The following is a 27,506-nucleotide window of genomic DNA, read 5'->3' as shown; positions in this document are numbered from 1 at the left end:
TCAAAGCACATTTTTATATTTTCCATATTTTGAGGTTATGGTCAAGTGAGTTTAAGAATGTGTATGTCTCTCACATTCTTAAGGAAAATATAGTCCTCTGGGGAGACAACTAAAATTGGTTCTAGCTTTACATAGATATAATTCCCTTTCAAATTAAACACTTGAAACATTATGTATTGGTTGGCACTAATGTGAAAACAAAAGTTTACTTTTAATTTGAGACAAATAATGAACATTATATGAGTACCTCAGCCTTTGGAGACTCCACTGAAAACAGTTATCACCAAAGTTCTTAGAACCCTGGAGTACAATGTGTATTTTGACTTACGGACCAATTTTCCATTGCCTTTGCTGAATGGTTACTGATTCTTCCTCCCTGGTCCACAAAGAAAACTCAGTCATGTTTATTCTACAAGTTCAATGTGCCTATAACTCTGGTGCCATAAATCATCAGATGGTACTGTTGTCGAAATAGAATAGGTAATTATATTACGTTTTTGGGGAGTTAAAATCTGCCTCTGTAGTAAATACAAGATTTTTTAATATAGCAAACAAAGAAACTCTTCTATTTCCTCTGCTTTTAAAAAAGGCTATAATTTTAAAAGTTTTCAATATATAAAGCACTGCTGTTTATTGAAACCAAAAGCTTTAATTCAACTCAGTGCAACAAGTATTAATTTATTACCTACTACTATCTGTGAATTAGTCATTTGGTTGCTTACATAATAATACCCATTCTTTACTTATTCAAAATTATTTTGTACTAATTAAGTGTACTCATAAAAATCATTGCAAATTTTAGGACATAACATTTATGTCTGAAAATAGGTAGAAAGTTTGTGTTACATTCCTTTTAGTAGAGAACTTAACACATATAGAAGGGAGTAAATTAATATTCATTTTCTTCATTTTTCACCTACTGTTTTCTCCTGCTCTGTTGTGTCCCAACTTCCTACCCTTTAACTTTTTGTACTCTAAGGTTCTCATGCTTGTAATCAAGAATTTAAATCTACTGATGTATGTATTACTTACTGGCAAAACTAAAATGCTGCTTTCTAAGGGTGACTACATTTAAGTTACAGGAGTGATTCTGCTCTTGTGGAGTTTAAAATGTCTGCATATATTTTCCTTATCCTTGTTGCGCTAGTGCCCAACTCAGTATCTACCATTTAATCGATTTTTAATTAAAACATGAGTTAATGAATGAGAATATTGTTCTTAAAGTAGAGTGTGGGTTATCCAAATGCTGCCAGATCATTTGACTAAGGTATCCCCTGATATTAATTAATAAAGGTCATATAAGTCATGATAAAGAATTTATAGATTTCAGAGATTCAATATTCTAATGCGACAGTGTTTGTTTATTTCTATATAAAAGTTATACTCCGTGGCATCTGATGAAAATACCAATAATGTCTTCCATTTGCATTTAGTGACACCTAGCTATTTTGTTTCAATTTTAGCTTTTTTTCATTAAAATTACTGTTTTAATTTTGTGAGTACACAGTAGGTATACATATTTGTGGGGTACATGAGGTATTTTGATACCAGCATGGCATGTGAAATAAGCACATCATGGAGAATGGGTTATCCATCCCTTCAAGCATTTATTCTTTGAGTTACAAACAATCCAATTGTACATTTTAAAATGTAAAATTATTATTGACTATAGTTACCCTGTTGTGCTATCAAATAATCGGTCTTATTCATTCTTTCTATTTTTTTTTTTTTTTTTTTTTACCAATTAACCATCCCCACCTTTCTCCCAGGTCCTCACTACCCTTCGCAGTCTCTGGTAAGTATTCTTTTACTCTCTATGTTCATGAGCGCAATTGTTTTGATTTTTAGATTACACAAATAAGTAAGAACATGTGATGTTTATCTTTCTGTGCCTGGCTTATTTCAATTAATATAATGGTCTCAAATGTCACATTGCAAAAATTTGAATTAATCTTATAATTATATATATTCTTAATCTGCCTGTAGTGCTTTCAAAGTATAGCACAGATAATACTGTGGATGATTCATAAACACACAAGGTTCAATAGCAAAGTAAGTTTGAGATGATCATCAAACAGTAAATCTTTCTTAAAAGTTCACAAATAATAACGTACTAAAATATGTAAGAAATTTTTCAATAAATAATATACTCATATAATTCATAATTTGTCAAACTTTTTGATTTAAAAATAAAAATTTCTTGATTAATAACAAACATTATCCTTACTTAAATATTGTAGAACTCATATGCTCATCTACATTCTTAGCAGTAAGGCGTATTCTAGACAAGCAGGAACTCTAAGTGCTGAAGAATCCTAGAGGGTCTGAACTGAGCATGGGGGTGGGGCAGGAATTCCTACGGGTTTTATGGGTTTTAATCAGCAGAGCTAATTCTGTTTAGAATGATCACCTAGGGACAAAATGAGAATAAAAAAGGAGTGCATTCAAGGCAGCAAATGGAAACAATGAGGAAGAGAAACAGAATTTATTCATATATAAAATAAACATCATTTATTCTCTTAATAATATTTATTACAGCCTATTCTACATTGAATCTTCCACTAGACACCCAGAGACACAATAATGAGTGACTCAGACATTAACCATGATCTCATGGAGGCTAAGGTCTTTCTTGATTTAAGAGTTCAAAAAAACAAGTTTATAAGAAAAAGACAAGTGTATTTGAGGAATGGAAAGAAATATACCAGGGTTGAAGTAAAATATATTTTTTAAAAAAAAGGGTAGTCAAAAGTGAGACTGGAATTGTATAATCTCATAACGAAACCTAATCTGGTAGAAATATGTTATTATACAAACTATATGGCAAAAGGATTAATATACTTTATATTTTCTAGTATTTTCATGTCTGTCACATAAATGTTAAACGGTTCAATTGTCACATGAAGCATTATGATGATTCTGTTGCATGTTGGAAATGAAGTGAAATGGATCATGACAATCAAATGTCACTTTTATCACCTAAAGAAAATAATTATATGTACTTGTTTTAAAGAGCTTTAGATTATTTATTGCTTGGGATAAACCATATTCAGACATTTGCATCACTTAATAACTTTTAAAATCAGACTTTATTTGGTAAAAAAAAAAAAAAAAAAGAAAGTAAGAGGGAGGAAAAAGAGGGAGAGAGAAAGAGAGAAAGGAAGAGAAGAGAAGGAGAGAGGGGAACAGTGGAGTGGAAGAGGGAAGAAAGGAGGACAGTTTATCATGATTCTACATTTATTCAAATTTCAGGAAGATCCTTACACATTTAACCTAAAAAACCAGGAACAGATTTAGAACCACTCTAAAGATATGGAAGATAATTTCAGGTTCATTAAATCTGGGGTAAATCTTTTCAGGTATAAGTTCAGTTTTTTATTTCTAAATAACTGATCAACTGGGAGTTTTGGATTCTCCTTTTTTCTTCATAATGATTTATTGCACAATTTTAACAAACTGTAATTTAACTCAACAATTAACAGGTATGTAGTATGTCAGCTTATACAAAGTCGATAATCATTTTTAAAATGTTATCATCACTATAAACAATAAATGTGCGCTCATTTGTCATAGAATTAGAAACCATGTTTATTCTTTTAAAATCTTCAGACCTCCTGGCACAGAGTTGAATTCACAGACTCTTTTTAAATGCTTGCTGAATTAAGCATTTCTAGATAGACTGCAAAACTGGCCCCAAATTTTCATCCCTCCTTTCATCCTCTCATTTTGCTAGGTAACTTTGTAGTACTCTGCCATATTGATTCTGGGCTTATCTATATGAACTTCTTTAGGCAAAAGGATGCTAAATATACAAGCAGAGGCTTGCAAATGCTTACACATTTGCACTCTACCTTTTATGCTCTTGGGTGTTTGCCACTCTATTGTGCACATGCATAAATAGCCAAAGCAAGTCCTGGCTTATTTCAAAGAAAACTAAATTAGGGAATAAAGCTCACCATCCAGTCACTCTAGCCAAAGGCAACTTAGATTAGCCAATAGCCAGCCAACCTCTAAAATTTTGATTAAACGTAAGCTTCATCAACTGAAGCACCTTACCAGTCCCCAGATGAATCCAGATGTGTAAGCAATCAATGCTTATTGTTCTATTATGATAAGGTTTTGTAGTGGCTTGTCACTCAGCATTACTGTGGCAATCGATCACTCATACAGGTGCAGAGACATTCAGCTGCATTTTTCCCTTTGATATAGATTTTTTAAAAGTGAAAAAAAGTGATATAGATAAAAAAAAAGTGAAATATCTTTTCTTTTATGGAAAAGATAAAAACCCTCCCACGTTTTGAATGTTTTGTTTGCATTTAAAGGATAGATTTAACTTGATGTCTCTATATTAATTTACATTTAGGGTATTTCAACATAGTACTAAAAAAAAAAAATGGTGAGGACTGGTTAAAGAACCAGAAAATAGAGATATAGCAAAGGAAAGGACTTGGAGATAGCCGGGACATATATAGTTTCCCCCAGACAGACTTATGTGAAAAGATTGTATTCGTTTCTTCTGTTGCTCCAGAGAGAAGAGTAGGAGCAAATATGTGAAGGTGTGTATCATAAAGAGATAGAAGTTAAGTAACTAAAAAAAAAAAGTACTCAGTATTTTGAGAACTCTAACAATAAAATATAGTCAGAAATTCAGTATACTAGGTTCTGGCTGAAAGTCAGGAGTAGCTTCAGTAAGCTAGGCTTGATTTTGTTTCTTTTAAGATAAGCAATGAGATAGAAATTTCAGAGTACAAAGAGGCTAAAGGAAAGTCATCAGCTATGTTCCACATGCTATTATGCAATGCTCAAATATTGCCACAACAGTATCAGCTATAAATTCAGGAAGAGATTCAGAAGGTTTTGCCTCAAATCAGATATCTGCTTCAAAGAGAAGAGAGCTGTTTTGTTCTTCAAACTTTTCTCCCTGCAGCAAAAAATGATTGGCGGTGATGATGTCCAATTCCAGCTCCATTATTTAAGATGGGTCCAAAGCTAATTAAGAGTAACAATAAAGATCTACCTAGTACAATTTTTGAATAAATATATTTTTCAGTAATGTGCAACTCTTGCAAAGTTCTATTTGCTGCAATAATAGGAAATATGTATTTTTGAGAAAAGTACACACAGATAATGTTATTTACTGGATAAAAGGAATTAACAGTCATACTTTTTTTTTTTTTTTAGTTTTCACTAAGATTTTAAAAATTATAATTTCTAAGAGACCACAGGACTACGAAAGATAATTTGATCAGAGAGTTCCTAGAACCATGACTAATCTTCTTAGAAATATTGGAAAAATAAATTCTCATTCAAGTAAGAGATGAGACTTATATCAAGGTTCTAAAATTTACAGTTAGTCAGGAAGAATAAGTTCCAGTGTTCCATTACACAGTAGGGTGACCACAGCTATTAATTATTATAGGATATTTTAAGATAGCAAGAGAATTTTGAATATTATCTCCACAAAGAAATGAAATGTTTAAGATGATAGATATGCCAATTACCTTGATTAATCATTATACAATGTATCCATGAATTGAACCATCACATTGCACAATATGTACAATTATTATGTCAATTATAAATGAAATAAAGTTTAAAATAAACATAAAAATAGCTTAAATCAAGTTCATAAGGATCATGCTTTACTTACTCAGGAATACTAAATAAAAAAGTGTGTACTTATTTGATCTCTTTACTATAAAAAACTGCAAATTTGAGTATCTCCTACATAACAAAGTGAGAGTACTTATGATAGAGTCGTATTCTGCTTTCTATATAAGCAGGCCTTAGTCATGGAGATCTAGTTGTAATAAAAGGTATCATAAAGAGGTATTTATTTACATGGGTGATTGAGGAAGGAGTTGATTCAGACTGGGATTTGGTGGTAGGGAGAGAGGGAGGACAATTCCCCACCTAAACTATTGTTGGCAGTTCTAATTCTTAGGAAACAGAATTCCATTTCAAAGAATGCTTCTAGTAGTGGCAAAGCTAATATTCTGAAAGTTTCCACTTGGTTGTATTCTAATATGTCAATGATCAATAAGGATATTCAAGTTACTTCTTATGCCATACTTACTCTGCTTTCAAATTTTATAAATATTTGGTAGCATATTAAATATCACAAAAAGGACTGGTGCAGCCTCACCTGTCAGTTTTAAGTTATATCCTGAAATAAGACCACTGTATGAAATGTTAGGAACAGAGAGGTTTTGTTGATATCCTCAAATACCCCACATAAAGGAAATACAGTAAACTGTCCCTGGGACTACTAAAAGGGTATAGGCAGTATTTATGGCAAGCCGGTGGCTTAAATGGATCTGAAAACCAGGTTAGGGAAAAGCAGTTGAACATCACTAAAAGTGCAAGAGGACAATGGAGATATTGACAAGAGCCACTGTGGGTTGGTGCCAATAACTAAAGTCTATGTGGGCTATTTCTCAGGGATGCCACCAAAAAATGAGTGTGGACATATTTTTTCATGAAATATCACAATGCCATAAAACCCACAGGAATACAACAAAAATAAAAAAGATGAGAAGGAAAAATCTGAATTTGACAAAACTTAACTTTAAAATATGCTATATTCTCAGTGAATGACTTTGGAAGTAAAATTTCTGGGAATTTAAAAGTTCCCTTCTGTCAAGCAAAATGGGAGCTCAATATAAACATTAAGCTTGGCTTTCAGAAAAACTTAAAGAGAAATATTTTTTTGCATTACTAAGTTTTTGAGCTGTAAAATTATTAAAATACTTTTAAATGTTATATTTTTATTTAACAAAGTTCTGGGAAGTTATATAACCATTAAAAATATGTATTTAGTGTGATACACATTTAGCATATTGATCAGTGATATGAAAAATAACCAACATTTGTTGTTTTCTAGTTCTTGATTTCTATAACGTTATTCACAGAGTCAATACTATTAAATATAATTGGAGTAGAATATTACAGTCAACCCAACTCCTTTCTTTTAATTTATCATCCTGTTATTTTTAATGTCTCTCATCTTCTCTACTTGTAGTACGAAGAGAAGGAAATAAAAATGGTGTAAAGGAGATAAATTTAAATAAAATGGAAGCTCCAATCACAAGTGAATAAAAGAGGTTAGAGAAACTAAAGGGCTTTAATCATAAGATAAAAAGGGTTGTATGTTTCACTACAAGTATAAGAAGACCTGAATCAAAACATTTAAAGCAATAATGTGATTATTATTTAATAAAACATTAAGCACTAAGGTAGAACAGTTCAAGGGATGTGGTAATTGCATCGTCAAGGATGCTAGTTATTTCTCTCTGTTACCTCAACATTTTGGCTTAGTTTATCTCAGAATTGGAAAATGGCTATTGCAGTCCAGAGCATTACCTACAGAAATGATCATGTCCTGTGGACAAAAGTAAAACCATTAAACCATTTTTCTCTCTCCCTTCCCTTTCACCCATGGCAATTCTTCAGTAGACTCTTATATGCTCCTGCCCAACCCCTTGTAAAAAAGAATGAAAAGAAACGAATGAACTCCCTACCACTATCCCACAGTTGGTCGAAAAATGTTGAGATGAGGAGGCACAAGAGTGAACAATGGTTAGCAATAGAAAACTAAGAGTGTTCCTTTCTTGGAACTTGAGAGGAATAAAGGCTGATTTAAGTACATTTTACATTCTCTCTGGTAAATGTAACAAAAGCAACTATTTCATCTGGCTCTCAGAAAATGGAGGGCAAAGTGATTTTCAACTGCTACTCTTCTAACAATTCAACAAAATTGGAGTTACAAGAAAAAGTAAACTATCAACCTGTCATATAAAAGAAAAAAACAGATAGAGGTTAACATATTGCTGTGAACTTGTCAACATAGTTTTTAAAGTGGATGATTAGAACTCACTAAATCATAAAGTAACAAACAAAACAAAACTCACTGAAAGACTCATGAACTTACTAAAATCTTAGTTTATATCCATTATGCATTATGCAAAGAAACAATAATTTTGCATTAATTTTCTTAGTTTGAGGCAAAGCAAATCAAGTACTTTGAATATTAAAGCATTTAAAGATCATATCTATAGATGAGAAGCTAATACATAAATAAGTGATATGTTAAATATTATCTTAGAAGTAACCACATTCTAAAATGATATCTCTAGGCTTTTCGTTGGTTATATTACATGTCAAGAAAAAGTGATGAGGAAAACAACAAGAATTAGGTTATGAAAATAAAAAGTCAGTTATCATTCTAATAAGATGTCTCCTACATATTATTAGACCCCAGAAACAATGTATTTGATTGAAAAAAAAAAAAAAAAAAGAAACAAAACTTAGAAAACTCTGCTCCACCATGGAAATAACATACTGCATATATAACTTTAAAAACTCTTTATTAATTAATTAATTAATTAATTAATTTATTTATTTATTTATTTAAATTTTTATTTTATTTTATTTTTTAAGACAAAGTCTCGCTCTGTTGCCCAGGCTGGAGTGCAGTGGCGGCTCGATCTCGGCTCAATGCAAGCTCTGCCTCCTGGGTTCACGCCATTCTTCTGCCTCAGCCTCTCCCAAGTAATTGGGACTACAGGTGCCCGTCACCAGGCCCGGCTATATTTGTTTTTTTGTTTTTTGTTTTGTTTTGTTTTGTTTTGTATTTTTTTTAGTAGAGATGGAGTTTCACCATGTTAGCCAGGATGGTCTCGATCTCCTGACCTCATGATCCGCCCACCTCAGCCTCCCAAAGTGCTGGGATTACACGCATGAGCCACCACACCCGGCCTTTACTTGATATTTTTACTATGATTTTTGGGTAGAAAATAATTGCATCCAAAGCTTATTAGCAAAGGTTATTTTGCATCTTGCAATGTAGCATTCCTGAGTAACCAGTCATGAGATACAATTTGGTGGCTCTTTTAAAGGCAGGAAAATAAATTAAGTACACTGTGTTGGAGAATCAAAGCTAAATTGGGTCATAATTATAAAATACATGTTACAATATTTTTATTTTCCTACAAGTAGGCACAACGTTTTCATAGGAAATTGTTGTTTAGGCTAGTAAATTCTATAGGAATACAGAAGCAAATCCCTTTATATGAGAGGGCAACAGGAGCAGCCATGTAAGCAGATAAATGTTACACACTTCAACTGTTAGAAGACACCTTCCTTTAAAAAGTTCCTAAGTTTGCTTCCATTGTAAGAGACTAAAAGAAAAACAAAAATAACTAATTCTAAATATAAAATGACCATTTACACTAAGAAGAAATAAAAAGAAGTGGAAACTGTAGAAATATATATAGTAGATAGCACTGCCCAGAGATTTCTAGGAGACACTGATTAAAAAAAAAAAAAAAAAAAGACAAATTTTAAAAATACATGCATGTAATCAGGGACCACTAAAAAAAAGAGTAGCATAGATTTACAAAAATTGTAAGTCTTAAGAAATCTAAACATTAAAACTTTGTCAACAAAACAACAAAAATACCAGATAGAAAAATTGATTTTTATTATGTGATTATCAAAAGAGCAAGGATGTTAGGGCTACCTTTTGGGAGATGATGAAATCACACCACTAAAAGGGAAAGAAAAGGCAAAACTCTTCACTGTAGTTAGAGAGAAAATGCCAATAGCTGAGAGTGTAAAGTCCAACAAGTAGAGACATGTAAAAACAGAGTTGAAGGTCTTAAAGATTAATGAGTTTGCTGTCAACAAAAGTACTCAATAATAGATAGTATCAAGCAAAATACGGATGTTTAAGCTACTTGAATTTCTTGTGTTTGTTCTTCTGATGGTGAGAATCTATTACTCTAGCATGATTGTTGATTTGGTTTTCTGAATTAATAGGAATGCTGTAATCTGCAAAAAAAAAAAAAAAAAAAAAAAAAAAAGCACGTTTTACAAACTTCACAGGTAAACATGCATAATTGAAAAAAAAAGTCTACTATTTTTAAGTTCAGCAGCTAGAGTATCTGCAGATTACACTTAGTTATACTCATTTTCTTTTTTGTTGTTTTCAGTTTCATGATGCCAATTGTGTTCTCTTAAATTATAGAACTACCAAAATTAAAGATGTTTCCTACATAATTTGAGGTTTTTTAAACCTTGCTTACTAAACAATAGCCAGATATATACCTATCACAAAGAATCACATTTTATAGGAATAACAGATACTATAAAACAAAAATATCCCTGAAAATGCAAGATAGAGAATCTAAAGTTGCATATTCCTTCTGAAAAATTGGGAACACACTAATTCATATTGTTTTATAGCCGAAAGCATGTTAATCCAGGAATGCTGTTCACTGTAAGTAGAAGAAGAATATTCATGAAATTTTCAAGTGCTTTTCACGTAAACCATCAGTCTCTATTGAAAGAGTAGTGTGATAATATCACTAACAGTGGTAAAGACATGGTTGTTAGACATTCTTTTCTTATTACCAGGTGTATGGATAGGCTTTTAAAACCAGATAGACTTAAAAATTGATGTAGGAATAAGTGTACACTGGATGGATAAAGTGTTTCTGAAATAATAAAGTTTTCCCAGTAGTTCACAGCAGGTTTATCAAATAAGTAAACCAAGAGCGCCTACATCCTGCAGAGGACAAAATCACACCAGTCTCTGTTTCTACAGACTTCTAGGACTCCAGATCCTAAAAAAAGCACTGGCATATCAGATCTACTTTAACCTATATTCAAAAACAGAACACTATTGGATTTTTGAGACACATAACTACTGCCAGCTGTTATTTACACTTTTCTCCATTTACACTTTTCTCTACACAGAGTAGCTGTTCTATTTAAATTAGAATCCTCTGCAAACTTTCCATTTCTGTTCTATAGATAATTCTGCCAAGCACTATCAGCAGGGCCACACCTGGCTAATTATTGCAAACACACAGCATCTTTGCAGTCATAATTTTATTTCACATGTTCATGCTTTTCAGAAGCGCATCATTTTCTGGCCGGCCATCATCTGCTCTTCCTCATCTAATCTCATTCTCCATACTCTATAATGGTTTCTTCAGGATATTCATAGTTTCCAGCAGTGGATTTGAAAAAAAAAAATCTGTTTCCTATTTTCAAGTTTGATAGCAAGTTAGAGAATCTACAGCTTGCACTTGGTCATACTCATTTGCTTTGTTTGTGGTTGTTTTCAGCTTAACTATAATGTTGATGAGAGCAAGAATTAAGTTTTGAATATCATTGCATCCCAGAAATGCTCACAGTAGCTAGAATAGTGGATCATCAATACATATATGCTGATTGAAGTAAAAATATATGGATGACCACATGAATTAATGAAATACTAGCTAATGTACAAATTGAAAATAATGGAAGTGAATAACCTATAATACTTTTTAAAGTTTCTCATTTGTTAAATGATATGAGTTAAATAATACTGTATAAAACTGACTACATCATAAAAAACTGCATATATACACATATATATACAACATGAAATATATATATAATGCCCAGTGTGTATGTGTGTGTATATATATGTATATCCCAGTATTCTCAAGAAATAACAAACCTGCAATGTCTAAACTTTTTCTTTCTTTAAAAAAAATAAAATGTTATCAAAACATTTATACAGAACAATCTATACTCAACACAGTTTTCTCCTTTTTATGTTTACACTGTATCACTTAAAAATTAAAAGAACAGGAGATAGCCGAATAGGAACAGCTCTGTTCTGCAGCTCCCAGCCAGACCAATGAAGAAGGCAGGTGATTTCTGCATTTCCAACTGAGGTACCCAGTTCATCTCATTGGGACTGGTTAGCCAGTGGGTGCAGACTACAGAGGGCAAGCAGAAGCAGGGTAGGGCATCGCCTCACTCAGGAAATGCAAGGAGCGGACCTCCAGAAGTATGGGAAGCCAAGGGAAGTCGTGAGGAACTGTGCTATCTGGCCCAGATACTATGTTTTTCCCATGGTTTTTGCAATCTGCAAAAACAAGGAGATTCCCTCGTGTGCCTACACCACCAGGGCCCCTGGGTTTCAAGCACAGATTGGGTGGCTGCTTGAGCAAACATCAAGCTAGCTGCAAGAGTATTTTTTTCATACCCCAGTGGTGCCTAGAACCCCAGCAAGACAGAATTGTTTGCTCCCCTGGAAAGGGGGATGAAGGAACGGAGCCAAGTGGTGTCGCTCAGCAGGTCCCACTTCCACGGAGCTCAGCAACCCAAAAACCACTGGCTTGAAATTCTTGCTGCCTGCACAGCAATCTGAAGTCAACCTGGGATGATCAAGCTTGGTGCAAGGAGGGGTGTCCACTATTACTAAGGCTTGAGTAGGTGGTTTTCCCCTGACAGTGCTAAGGAGACCAAAGTTTGGACTGGGCGGAACTCATCACAGCGTGGCAAAGTGGCTGTGGCCAGAGTGCCTCTCTAGATTCGTCTTCACTGGGCAGGGCACCTCTTAAAGAAAGGCAGCGTCTCTAGTCAGGGACTTATAGATAAAACTCCCATCTTCCTGGGACAGAGCCCCTGGGGGAAGGGGCGGGTGTGGGTGTAGCTTCAGCAGACTTAAACGTTCCTGCCTGCTGACTCTGAAGAGGGCAGTGAATCCTGACAAGGAAGATTCTCCCAGCAGAGTGCTCGAGCTCCGGTACAGGACAGACTGCCTCCTCAAGTGGGTCCCTGACTCCTGTGCCTCCTGCCTGGGAGACACCTCCCAGCAAGGGTCAACAGACACCTCATACAGGAGAGCTCCAACTGACATCCAGATGGGTGCCCCTCTGGGACGAAGCTTCCAGAGGAAGAAGCAGGCAGCAATCTTTGATGTCCTGCAGCCTCGGCTGGTATTACCCAGGCAAACAGAGTCCAAAGTGAACTTCCAGCAAACCACAGCAGACCTGCAGAAAAGGGGCCTGGCTGTTGGAAGAAACACTAACAAACAAAAAGTAATAACATCAACATCAACAACACCCACACAAAATCCCCATCCAAAGGTCACTAGTCTCAAAGATCAAAGGTAGACAAATCCATGAGGATGAGAAAAAAACAATGCAAAAATGCTGAAAATTCAAAAAACCAGAATACCTCCCCTCCTCTGAATGATCATAACTCCTCCCCAGCAAGGGCACAAAACTGGACGGAGAATGAGTTTGATGAATTGACAGAAGTAGGTTTCAAAAGGTGGGTACTAACAAACTCCTCTGAGCTAAAGGGGCATGTTCTAATGCAATACAAGGAACCTAAGAACTTTGACAAAAGGTTACAGGAACTGCTAACTAGAATAATCAGCTTACGGAAGAACATAAATGACTTGATGGAGCTGAAAAACACAGCATGAGAACTTTGTGAAGCATACACAAATATCGATAGCTGAATCGATCAAGTGGAAGAAAGGAAACCAGAGACTGAAGATCAACTTACTGAAATAAGGCATGAAGATAAGATAGAGAAAAAATAATGAAAAAGTATGAAAAAAGCCTCCAAGAAATATGGGACTATGTAAAAAGATCAAACCTAAAATGGATTGGGGACCCTGAATGTGACAGGGAGAATGGAATCAAGTTGGTAAACACACATCAGGATATTATCCAGCAGAACTTACCCAACCTAATGAGAAGGCCAACATTCAAATTCAGGAAACACAGAGAACACCACTAATATACTTCCCAAGGAAAGCAACCCCAAGACACAATCATCAGATTCTCTAAGGTTGAAATGAAGGAAAAAATGTTAAGGGCACTCAGAGAGAAAGGCCAGGTTACCTACAAAGACTACCATCAGACTATAGTGAATCTCTCTGAAGAAACGCTACAAGCCAGAAGAGAGTGGGGGTTAATATTCAACATTCTTAAAAAAAAGAATTTTCAACCGAGAATTTCATATCCAGCCAAACTAAGCTTCATAAGCAAAGGAGAAATAAAATCCTTTCCAGACAAGCAAATACTAAGGGATTTGTCACCACCAGGGCTGCCTTACAAGAGCTCCTGAAGGAAGCACTAAATATGGAAAGGAAAAAGCAGTAGCAGTCACTGCAAAAACACACCAAAATATAAAGACCAATGACACTATGAAGAAACTGCATCAACTAATTTGCAAAATAACCAGCTAGCATCATGATGGTAGGATCAGATTCACACATAATAATATTAACCTTAAATTTAAATGGGCCAAATGCCCCAATTAAAAGACACAGAGTGACAAATTGGATAAAGAGTCAAGACCCATCAGTGTGCTGTATTCAGGAGACTCATCTCATGGGCAAAGACACACATAGGTTCAAAATAAAGGGATGGAGGAAAATTTACCAAGCAATGGAAAGCAAAGAAAAAAGCAGGGGTTTCAATTCTAGCCTCTGATAAAACAGACTTTAAACCAACAAAGATCAAAAAAGACAAAGAAGGGCATTGCATAATGGTAAAGGGATCAATGCAACAAGAAGAGCTAACTATGCTACATATATATGCACCCAATACAGGAGCACACAGATTCATAAAACAAGTTCTCAGAGACCAACACAGAGACTTACTCCCACACAATAATAGTGGGAGACTTTAACACCCCACTGTCAATATTAGACAGATCAAGGAGAGAGAAATTTAACAAGGATACCCCAGACTTGAACCTAGCTCTGGACCAAGTGGACCTAGTAGACATCTACATAACTCTCTACCCCAAAACAACAGAATATACATTCTTCTCAGTGCCACATAGCACTTATTCTAAAATCGATCTCATAATTGGAAGTAAAACACTCCTCAGCAAATGCAAAACAATGAAAATCATTACAAACACTGTCTCAGACCACAGTGTGATCAAATTAGAACACAGGATTAAGAAACTCACTCAAAACTGCACAACTACATGGAAACTGAACAACCTGCTCCTGAATGACTACTGGGTAAATAACAAAATTAGGCAAAATAAAGAAGTACTTAGAAACCAATGAGAACAAAGACACAACGTACCAGAATTTCTGGCACACAGCTAAAGCAGTGTTTAGAGGAAATTTTATGGCACTAAATGCCCACAGCAGCAAGTGGGAAAGATCTAAAATTAACACCCTAACATCACAATTAAACTACAGAAGCAAGAGCAAACAAATCCAAAAGCTAGCAGAAGACAACAAATAACTAATATTAGAGCAGAACCAAAGGAAATAGAGACACACAAAAAAACGCTTCAAACAATCAATGAATGCAGGAATGGGTATTTTGAAAAGATTAACAAAATAATTAGACGTCTAGCCAGACTAATAAATAAGAAAAGAAAGAATTATCAAATAGACACAATAAAAAATGATAAAGGGGATATCACCACTGATCCCACAGAAATACAAGCTACCATCAGAGAATACTATAAACAACTCTATGCAAATAAAATAATCTAGAAGAAATTGATAAATTCCTAAACACATATACCATCCCAAGACTAAACCACGAAGGAGTCAAATCCCTGAATAGACCAATAACAAGTTCTAAGATTGAGGCAGTTATTAATAGCCTGTCAAACAAAAACAGTCCAGGACAAGAAGGATTCACAGCCGAATTCTACTAGAGGTACAAAGAGGAGCTGGTACCATTCCTTCTGAAACTATTACACACAATAGAAAAAGAGGAACTCCTTCCTAACTCATTTCATGAGGCCAGCATCATCCTGATTCCAAAACCTGGCAGAGACACAACAAAAAAAGAAAATTTCAGGCCAATATCCCTGATGAACATTGTTGTAAAAATCCTCAATAAAATACTGACAAACTGAGTCCAGCAGCACATCAAAAAGCTTATCCACCACGGACAAGTTGGCTTTATCCCTGGGATGCAAGGCTGGTTCAACATATGCAAACCAATAAATGTAATCCATCAAATAAATGGAACCAATGACCAAAAACACGTGATTGTCTCAATAGACGCAAAAAAGGCCTTTGAGAAAATTCATGCTAAAAACTCTCAATAAACTAGGTGCTGATGGAACATATCTCAAAATAGTAAGAGCTATCTATGAAAAACCCACAGCCAATATCATACTGAATGGGCAAAAATTGGAAGCATTCCCTTTGAAAACTGGCACAAGACAAGGATGCTCTCTCACCACTCCTATTCAACATAGTATTGTAAATTCTGGCCAGGGAAATCAGGCAAGAGAGAAATAAAGAGTATTCAGAGAGGAAGAAACACAGTCAAATTGTCCCAGTTTGCAGGTGACATGATTGTATATTTAGAAAACCCCCTTGCCTCAGCCCAAAAACTTCTTAAGCTGATAAGCAACTTCAGCAAAGTCTCAGTATACAAAATCGATGTGCAAAAATCACAAACATTTCTATACACCAATAATAGACAAGCAGAGAGCCAAATCATGAGTGAACTCCCATTCACAATTGTTACAAAGAGAATAAAATACCTAGGAATACAACTTACAAGGGATGTGAAGGACCTCTTCAAGGAGAACTACAAACCACTGCTCAAGGAAAGAAGAGAGGACACAAACAAATGAAAAAAAAAATTCATGCTCATGGGTAGGAAGAATCAATATCATAAAAATGACCATACTGCCCAAAGAAATTTATAAATTCAATGCTATTCCTATCAAGGTACCACTGACTTTCTTCACAGAATTAGAAAAAAACTACTTTAAATTTCATTTGTAACCAAACAAAAGCCCATATAGCCAAGACAGTCCTAACCAAAAAGAACAAAGCTGGAGGTATCACGCTACCTGACTTCAAACTATACTACAAGACTACAGTAACCTAAACAGCATAGTACTGGTACCCAAACAGATATATAAGCCAATAGAACAGAACAGAGGCCTCACAAATAACACCACACATCTACAACAATCTGATCAGCAAAGCTGATAAAAAACAACCAATGGAGGAAGGATTCTCTATTTAATTAATGCTGCTGGGAAAACTGGCTAGCTATATGCAGAAAAAAGAAGCTGGGCCCCTTCCTGACACCTTATACAAAAATGAACTCAAGATGGAGTAAAGACTGAAATGTAAAACCAAAAACGATTAAAACCCTAGAAGAAACCCTAGGCAATACCATTCAGGACATAGGCATGGGCAAAGACTTCATGACTAAAACACACAAAGCAATGTCAACAAAAGCCAAAATTGACAAATGGGATCTAATTAAACTAACGGGTTTCTGCAGAACAAAATAAACTATCATCAGAGTGAAAAGGCAAACTACAGAATGGAAGAAAATTTTTGCAATCGATCCATCTGACAAACATCTAATATCCAGAATCTACAAGGAACTTAAATTTACAAGAAAGAAACAACCCGATCAAAAAGTGGGCGAAGGATATGAACAGACACTTCTCAAAAGAAGACATTTATGCAGCCAAGAAACATGTGAAAAAAGCTCATCATCACTGGTCATTAGAGAAATGAAAATCAAAACCACAATGAGATACCATCTCGTGCCGGTTAGAATGGCGATCATTAAAAAGTCAGGAAACAACAGATGCTGATGAGAATGTGGAGGAATATGATTGCTTTTACACTGTTGGTGGGGTTGTAAATTAGTTCAAGCATTGTGGAAGACAATGTGGTGATTCCTCAAGGATCTAGAACCAGAAATGCCACTTGACCAAGCAATCCCATTACTGGGTATATACCCAAAGGATTATAAATCATTCTGCTATAAAGATACATGCACAGGTATGTTTATTGCAGCACTGTTTACAATAGCAAAGACTTGGAACCAACCCAAATGCTCATCAATGACAGACTGGATAAAGAAAATGTGCCATATATACAGCATGGAATACTATGCTGCCATCAAAAAGGATGAGTTCATGTCCTGCGCAGGGATATAGATGAAGCTGGAAACCATCATTCTCAGCAAACACACACAGGAACAGAAAACCAAGCACTGCATGTTCACACTAGTAAGTGGGAGCTGAACAATGAGAACACATGGACACAGGGAGGGGAACATCACACACTGGGGCCTGTCAGGGGATGGGAGGCAAGGGGAGGGACAGCATTAGGACAAATACCTAATTTATGCAGGGTTTAAAACCTAGATGAATGGTTGATAGGTGCAGCAAACCACTATGGCACATGCATACCTGTGTAACAGACCTGCACATTCAGCACATGTATCTCAGAACTTAAAAGTAAAATTAAAAAACTATAAGGACAGGAAATATAGCAATAATAACATTATTTTGTTCAATCCAGCAATCCCCTTATGGACATATATCCTAGAGAAAATAAATCATTCTACCAAAAAGACACATGCACGTGTATGTTCATCATAGCACTATTCACAATAGCAAAGGCATGGAATTAATCCAGGTGCCCATCAATGGTGGACTGCATAAAGAAAATATACATATCACGGCATATTATGCATCCATAAAAAAGAATGAAATCATGTCCTTTGCAGTAACATGGATGCAACTGGAGGCCATTATCCTAAGCAAACAAGCAGGAAAAGAAAACCAAATACCACATGTTCTCACTTATAAGTAGGAGCTAAACATTGGGTACTAATGGACATAAAGATGGCAACGATAGTCCCCAGTGTCTATACTCAGCACTATGCTCACTACCTGGGTGATGGGATTCTTCTTATCCCAAATCTCAGTATCACTCAATATACTCAGGCAACAAACCTGGACTTGTACCCACTGATTCTAAATTAAAAGATAAAATTATAAAATAAATAGATAATAAAAAGAAAAGAAGCTAAAAATACAGTTGCATCTCATCTTACCAGAGCCAATGTAATTCTTAACATGTCTACTGAATACTTATTTTGTGTGGCACTATTGTAGGAGATATCTCATTTAATCCTTAGAACAAACAGCAGTTCTCAAAACCTCTCAAACAGCGTCTCAGGATCTTTGCACTCTTAATAATTATTGGGAACCATAAAGAACTTTTGTTTATGACAATTATATCCATCAGTATCTGCCATATTAGAAATTAAAATAGAGAAATGTCTAAAGTATCTATTAATTCATTCAAAATAACAATACCAATTTTATTGCAGTTTAATAAAAATAACTATATTTTTTAGAAGTAGAACAATGACATTGCTTTACCTTTTTTCAAATATCTTTAATTTCTGGCTAAATAGAATACAGATGGGCTCTGAGAGCTGCTTCTATATTCAATCTGTTGTGATATTATGTGTCAGATAGCCACTGGAAAAATTTACAGCACATTTGTGAAATAATAGGAGTGAAAGGGGCAAATAATGTCTTAGTATTAATATGAAAAGAGTTTTGACCTCATAGACCCTGTCAAAGCATCTCTGAGATCTGCAAGAGATTGCCAGACTATGCTCTAAGGATCTTTGCCCTAGAATAACCTTTTGAGTAGATGTTATTATTATATTTAATCTGTGAGGAACCTGAACCTCAGTGAGATTAAACGATTTACTGAAGGAGACAGACAGAGGGAATTAAGGGACAGATACAGAATAAAACCCCAATCTCTTGATTCCAGGCTCACAGTTAATCCCAGTTACCACACACAGCCTCCTGATACTTTTAACCACAACTTTCATCTCTAGTTGTGATGGAGTATCCATTGGCCAGGAAAGTATAATTTCAATCATTAAATCTCAAACAACTCTAGTTAACACGTTAGTACCAAGAAAATTATACACACTAGAGAAAACTGAAAACTCACAAGCAAGTTCTGTCAGAGGTGCCACAGGAAAAGGATCCTAACACGTGGATAGAGCTAAGCTCTTCAGGTGAGATGATGACAGTAAAGGGATAGAGCCCAGGAATAAACAGGAAAACATGGCCAATCTTTGGGAAAAAAAGTTCCTTTTCCAGAGAAAACAAAAAAATTTTATTCACCTGAATCTTGGACTTCAGAAGAGCAAGCTAAGGCTACTTTGAAGTCAAAGATTGATTCCAGGAGTGTAGGAAAGACTTGCTCTATATTTAATCATTGATAAGAAATAGAGAGACCCCAGGAGATGAGAAACTTGATAGCAAGTAAAACTGAGGGTTCTCAGTGTTATTTGGCGAGCACTAAATATTTTGTGTTAATTAATGTGTTAATAGAAATCTGTGATAAGAGAAACTGTCTCTGAGCTGTACTTAATTATTCTCAAAAGTGCTGTAAAGGACGATGATCTGCAAACTCAGCAATATTCCTTGAAACTAATTACCCAGGGAAATTTTTGTGAGACTATAGTAACAGATATTATATAGTTGCATGTGCCAAAATTGCCTTTAAATTTTTGTAACAGAAGTATTCAAATTAATGGCAGATTATCTTTTTTTTTTTTTTTTTTTTTTTTTGAGATGGAGTCTTGCTCTGTTGCCAGGCTGGAGCGCAGTGGGGCGATCTCTGCTTGCTACAGCCTCCGCCTCCTGGGTTCAAGCAATTCTCCTGCCTCAGCCTCCTGAGTAGCTGGGACTACAGGTGCATGCCACCATGCCTAGCTAATTTTTGTATTCTTAGTAGAGAAGGGGTTTCATCATGTTGGCTAGGTGGTCTTGATCTCTTGACCTTGTGATCTGCCCACCTAGGCCTCCCAAAGTCCTGGGATTACAGACGTGAGCCACCATGCCCAGCCCAGATTATCTTTTTTTAAAAAATGTTTTCCTATAAGTAATAACATCTAAAATACTAATCATTTTATACCTGTTTATGATAACGTTAAATACTGAGAAATTATCCTATGCTAGAAATTGTACTACATCCTTTACTCAATTCTCACAACACATCTATGAGAATGGTACTCTGTCATTACAAATGAGGAAACAGAAGCTCAGAAAGGTCAAGTAACTTTCCTGATATCCCTCAGATAATAAATGATAAGGTTAAGATATGATTCCACAAAACTTTATGTTTTTAACTACTGTGTTTTACTACATTTGATGCCATTTAAGCAAAAGGATGAACTACAATCTAATGAAACAGACATCACCAATTTAGCTTGGATCTCAGGGTGCCCACAGACCTCATGCTTGGAGTCATCATTCTTTCTTGGTAGAAACTATTTTCTGACTTTTATTTTCAGATTGTAATACAATATATTACTTCTTCCAGGGATTTAGATTTCTTGGAAAACCTAAAGAACAAGCTTTGTTCAGAACTCTACGCAAGAATCTGTATATTTGTTTTTCCTTTTAAAAGCAAAAAAATGGGACAAGGACCAATAGAGAAACTGAAGAATGTTTTGTTCTGTAGCATCAAATAATAATAATACGCTTGAATATTGTCCTTCAGGAGGCTAGTTTCTCCTCCTCCTCTTTTTCTTAACTGAAATCTAGTTCCCTAATCTAGATGGTTGACCATTAGCAAGTCATATTCTTGGCTCCATTTGTAAAATAAATGGATTAAACAAGGAAATAATAATAGTACTAGTAATATTAATATTAGTAATAGATAACTAAATAAAATAAAATGTATAGGAAAAAATAGTGAGTTAAATAACAATAGTATTAAGTTATGATAATGATGATAAAGCTGACAGTTTTATAGTGTGTAATAACTGCCAGTTATAAATATTTTCTAAGTGTTCAAATATAATAACTCACATAATTTTTATATTAATTCTATGAAACAGGTGCCATTATAATACACAAATTGCAGATGAGAAAAATAAGGCACAAACAGGTTAAGAAACTTAAGGCCAAACAGTAAGTGGCAGAGCCAGAGTTGGAATCAGACATGTTGCTTTCAGGAGCTATGATTTTTAACCACTATGTAATATTGATTAAATGAACTATCTGATCTAGATATAAAATAAAACTTTAGGCTACACTTCGTAAGGATATATTTTTACCTTCTTAAATGTTCTCCAATTCTTCCTTTTAATACGTACAAAATAGAAAGTAATTTTTCTTTCTTTTTTTTCTTTTAGTGAAACAGAGTCTCACTCTATCACCCAGGGTGGAGTGCAGTGGTGCGATTTGGCTCACTGCAACCTTCACCTCCCAGGTTCAAACAGTTCTCCTGCCTCAGCCTCCCACATAGCTGGGACCACAGTCACGAGCCACCACGCCCAGCTAATTTTTGTATTTTTAGTAGAGACAGGGTTTCACCACTTTGGCTGAGCTGGTCTCAAACTCCTGACCTCAAGTGATCCGCCTGCCCAGCCTCCCAAAGTTCTGGGATAACAAGCGTGAGTCACCACACCTGGCCTGAAAGTATTTTAATAGCCATTGAAATTATAGCATACTGTAATAATCATGGGCATATTTTTATTTTACTGAGATATCTAACATTTTACATTTGGAAAAGAAGAACTGGCCTGGTGTGGTGGCTCATGCCTGTAATCCCCGAACTTTGGGAGACCGAGGAGTCCAAATCATCTGAGGTCAGGAGTTCGAGACCAGCCTGGCCAACATGTTAAAACCCTGTCTCTAATTTTTGAAAAAATTCAAAAATTAGCCTGGCATAGTGGTGCATGCCTGTAGTCCCAGCTACTCCGGAGGCTGAGGCAGGAGAATCGCCTGAACCCGGGAAACAGGGGTTGCAGTGAGTCAAGATCGCACCACTGCACTCTAGCCTGGGGGACAGAGTAAGACTCTGTCTCAAAAAAAACAAACAAACAAACAAAAAAAAAAACAAAAAAAGGAAACGAAAAGAAAATAAGTGATTGCATGGAGAAAACACAATATAATAAGCATATTCATATATTTATAAATAGTAAAGAGGGAACAAATCACATACAAATGCCAATGTATAGCAAACCAGCATTTTTACTGCAAATTTTGAATTTCTGAATGAAAATATCAGCTTTGGGCTGGGCGCGGTGGCTCATGTTTATAATCCCAGCACTTTGGGAGGCCGAGGCAGGCAGATCACGAGGTCAGAAGATCAAGACCATCCTGGCTAACATGGTGAAACCCCATCTCTACTAAAAATACAAAAAATTAGCTGGGTATGGTGGCGGGCGCCTATAGTCCCAGCTACTGGGGAGGCTGAGGCAGGAGAATGGCGTGAACTCGGGAGGCGGAGCTTGCAGTAAGCCAAGATTGTGCCACTGCACTGCAGCCTAGGTGACAGAGTGAGGCTCCGTCTCAAAAAAAAGAAAAGAAAAGAAAAGAAAAGAAAATATCAGCTTTGGTTTAATAACAGAAATTAATACTAATGCTTTATCTCTGCTTCTTAGACACACTAGAGATTAATCCTAGAAGGCTGGTGTTTATTCTCATTGATTTTAGAACAGAGCAGCACTGTTCACAATAGCAAAGACTTGGAACCAACCCAAATGCCCATTAATGACAGACTGGACAAAAAAATGTGGCACATATACACCATGGAATACTATGCAGCCATAAAAAAAGGATGAGTTCATGTCCTTTGCAGCGACATGGATGAAGCTGGAAACCATCATTCTCAACAAACTAACACAAGAACAGAAAACCAAACACTACATGTTCTCACTCATAAGTGGGAGTCAAACAATGAGAACACACGGACACAGCGAAGGGAACATCACACAGTGGGGTCTGTCAGGGGGTGGCGGGCTAGGGGAGGGATAACATTAGGAGAAATACCTAATATAGATGACGGGTTGATGGGTGCAGCAAACCAGCATGGCACGCGTGTACCTATGTAACAAACCTGCACGTTCTGCACATGTATCCCAGAATTTAAAGTATTAAAAAAAAAAAAAGAATGGAGACTAGTAAAACATAATAATAAAGCATTCATCTTGTACAAAAATGCCAGTAGCTAAACAATAATACATCATTTTTTATGTGAGAGGTTTAACTATGCAGAAAAATAAATGTTATAGACAGGACAGAGTCCAGAAAGAGAAATAAAAAAAGGCACTTGATTTAGTTTATTTTACTATATTTTTGGTATTACAATTATATAACAATTCCAGTAGGTGGTGCAATAAAAATAGAACCCTACTTTTCTATTTGCACTTTTCGACTGTTATAATATTTAAACTTTCAGACATACGTACATTTGCAAAATCTAGATCTGAATGGTCAATAACCAGTTTCAATTTGATTTTTTATTTTGATTACTTGTTTGCTTTTAATTTGTTTGGCTGTCCTGAGTCATACTTCCATGCCCAGCAGTTTTCCCTCTGAAACATTCATGATGTAGCCACAGATTACGCTTAAGGATCCAGAGGCTGCTTCAAATAAAAACACAAATTTAAATTTTGATAAGGGGTTTTATTTTGCTTTATATTTATAAACATAAAATAGTCTTTATATATTCAAAACCTTTATGAACCCACTTAATTTATCTTTCTTACAGCTTTGTTAAAGTAAGCCCTGGCCAACAACCAAAATAGACTCCACATGGTTAATTGAGGTATTCAAAGTTACAACTGAGCCAGGAAGTTATAGCTGGGTGAAGGATGTCCGTGTTCTCAGAAAGACATTGTAAAGATGTCACAGGACCTCTTTCTATAGTCAAGCCAAACCATTTCCTGCCATCAGTGCCAAGCTAAACTTTGGCCAGAAACTACTACTCCCATTGACTGTTTGAAATAAACATCTGACAGAGACTTCTGGTTTGGGGCTTGAAAACCAACGAATCAGAATTCAGCTATACAGACCAATTAGAACTGTGTGGATTTCAATCCTTTACTTTCATAAATAGACTTGATTAGGAATCTGGACAGACACTTTTACTATAAAATCAAAACCTTTTCTTTGTTCTCTATAGTGCACCTTCATTTTACACCAGAGGCTGTCTCTCACCAGTTTGCAAACTGTTCACTGAAATAAAGTCCCTTTTCTCCAAATTCCTTTTCAGAGAACTTTTGTTTACATCTTTGATATTAATCTAGAAATATATGTATTTTGTAACACAGTATATTGACAAAATATATCATTTATATTTTGTCAGAACCAAGGTTTCTTATAGACCACTACATATAGTATTCTCCTTTATCTCTAATGTATAAAAATCTGTACATTAATTAGGAAATGACTATTTTATAGCAACATCATTTGCTTTGTAGAAAGTTTTACAACTGCATATAGCTGGTCTTAATTGCAATTTTAAAACAATTTGTATTTAACTGTAATATTTCAGCACATTTAATTGTTAAAATGAGAAGTACCTGGTTTTGGTTTGTTTGCAATTTTAAAATATTAATATCTTGTACTTTTTTTTCTTTTTTTCTTTTTTTTTTTTTTTTTTTAAGATGGAGTTTAACTCCGTTGCCCAGGCTGGAGTGCAGTGGTGGGATCTTGGCTCACTGCAACCTCTGCCTCCCGGGTTCAAGTAATTCTCCTGCCTCAGCCTCCCGAGTAGCTGGGATTACAGATGTATGCCACCACGCCCAGCTAATATTTGTATTTTAGTAGAGACAGGGTTTTAGCATGTTGGCCAGGCTGGTCTCGAACTCCTGACCTTAACTGATTCATCCACCTAGGCCTCCCAAACTGCTGGGATTACAGGCATGAGCCACCGTGCCCAGCCTATCTTGTACTTGTTTTATAAAGAAAATAAATGCATTTTTCAGAGGAGAAAAATGGAGAAAAGAACAAAAATTATAATAAATGTTTTCTACCTACAGATAATCATTCTTACTGCTAATTTCTCATTCATACTGAAAATACTGGTTTTCCTCAACATGGCTATATTCATATTTTTAAGCAATGTTATAGTATTACCTTATATTTATTTAGTAAAAATGTATTTAATGTGACCAATTTTTATGACTCTTTTAGATTTTAAGTTACTAAGATCAGCGAATTCTACTTTGGTTTATATTATATTTTGATTGCTTATAAAAGCAGGAAAAAATGGTAAAAGAAGAGTCTTTCCAGGCCTTAAAAGAGGCCCAGAACACTTAAAACTTATCACCTTTTGTGATATCAGACAAATGAAGAGCCATATTTGTGATTAATATCTAAAGCACAAATTTAGGTTCCTTCATAAATATTGGGTCAATTTGTAGCATTCCAGTCAAAAATAGAACAAATGTGACCATTACCGTATTAGAACGATTTGCCTTTGAAGTTCAATTTGAGTGCATATACTACATATTCAGTGTGATTTCACTGACTGCTGTTAGGAATATGCTTAGTGGCTATGCAACAAAATGTGTCCTAATTAACCTTATGGTCTTAATTCTACCACCTCAACCACTTTAAGTAACTGAGCAAAACATGCCTAGAAATAGAGTGGACTTTTATAGTTTAAAACAATTTAAAAGATTCACATAGGCAAGCATGTACCCAATACTATACATGTAGGAACAAGAATATAAATTATCATGTATAATTTCTAGAGAAAATAAAAACAAATCCTTTGAAAGGTAAAACCATGATGCTTCTGTGCTGCAAATCTTTGTTTATATCACTTTTAAGACATCTAAAGCCCTGTTTGGGGGTGTGTGTGTGTGTGTATGTATGTGTGTGTATGTGTGTATTTAGGCGTACACAGATTAGTGTGTGTGTACTCTCCTGTGTATATCAATTGTTAGGTACTTATAAAAATATCTGAAAGATACCACACTAGAAAGTTGTGAAAGGATACAATCCAAAACATATTAAAATGATATCAGTTTTATGTATTTTTTTAGAATTTTATGTTGTCTTCCACAAGGCCAAACTCTATGAGGGCAATTTTCCCACATGAAGCCTGCGAGGTGTGGATGGCATAAGCCACAGATCAGGTGTGAGGCTGTTTTCCTGGGAGTGCTTGTGGAAATCCTTGTTTCTCTGTAGCAGGCTTATTATGTCTGTGGAATTATACATATATGTAAATGTGACATTTGTATCACAGCCATGATTACTAATTTGATTTGTCCAGTTATATATTTTTGGGAAAGAAGACAAATTCTTATGAAATATACTTAAATCACTACATTTCCATGAAAAGTAAGGTGACTCAGCAGAGGCATTTTGTATATTTGCCTTAGCTTAGCTTCTCCCTAAAAAGTAGAGTCTGACACATAGACTTGCATGCTTTGTACAATAATGCTATAGTTTTATTAAGAACAGATTGTATACTTAAATACCATTTTTTCTTATTTTTCTCTTCACTATTTATGTTTTCTTTATAATTTTAATATTCTATATATATATGTATACCTAGATGCATATATATAACTAAACAACTTCAAGTGTTTAAGATATATTCACCTTTACAAGACAATAGAGAATTTATCACATTAATAAATTTCTAATGTTTTCCTTAATATGCAGACAAAACCATGTTCATTATTTTGCTACTACTGAACCTAGCATATGCTCAGCCCTAGTTATGCTATCACCCTTAGACCTCTGCCCTGGGCTCGAGGCCTCAGTACACTCATAGTGTCCCCTGATTAAGAAGTGCTTCCCTTCCTCTGCCTGGGATCAGCAGAGATTAACAGTGCTGTTCAGGCAAAGAAATCCAAGGTCATAACTGCTCCTATATTAGCTCCAGATCCAACATGGGAACCCATATCAGTTTTTCAAAACACTTCAGTATGCTCTCCTAGTCTCTACACCATACATAGGTTCCAGATCCCTTGAATATGATTCTATAGGCTATAGGTTTCTATAGCCCTATGGCTTGGCCCTGGCAAGAGTTCTCCTCTTCAGGCAAATGCAATATTTCTTTCACAGGAATAAGCTAGATTAGACCACCAGGATGGTGCCGACCTTGGTGA

The 27,506-nt window shown here is 35.3% G+C and overlaps 1 long non-coding RNA gene across 1 annotated transcript; it reads left to right on the top strand.

Moving 5' to 3' along the window:
- Nucleotides 1-402: 402 nt before the first annotated feature.
- LOC103876369 lies at nt 403-24,211 on the top strand. Its single transcript, XR_002516188.2, has 3 exons — nt 403-480; nt 1,770-1,795; nt 24,149-24,211. It is a non-coding gene; the product is annotated as an uncharacterized LOC103876369 (long non-coding RNA).
- Nucleotides 24,212-27,506: the final 3,295 nt, after the last annotated feature.

The sequence above is a fragment of the Papio anubis genome, chromosome 10 (assembly GCF_008728515.1).
Source record: "Papio anubis isolate 15944 chromosome 10, Panubis1.0, whole genome shotgun sequence".
Taxonomy (NCBI): domain Eukaryota; kingdom Metazoa; phylum Chordata; class Mammalia; order Primates; family Cercopithecidae; genus Papio; species Papio anubis.
This window is presented reverse-complemented; position numbering and strand designations above follow the sequence as displayed.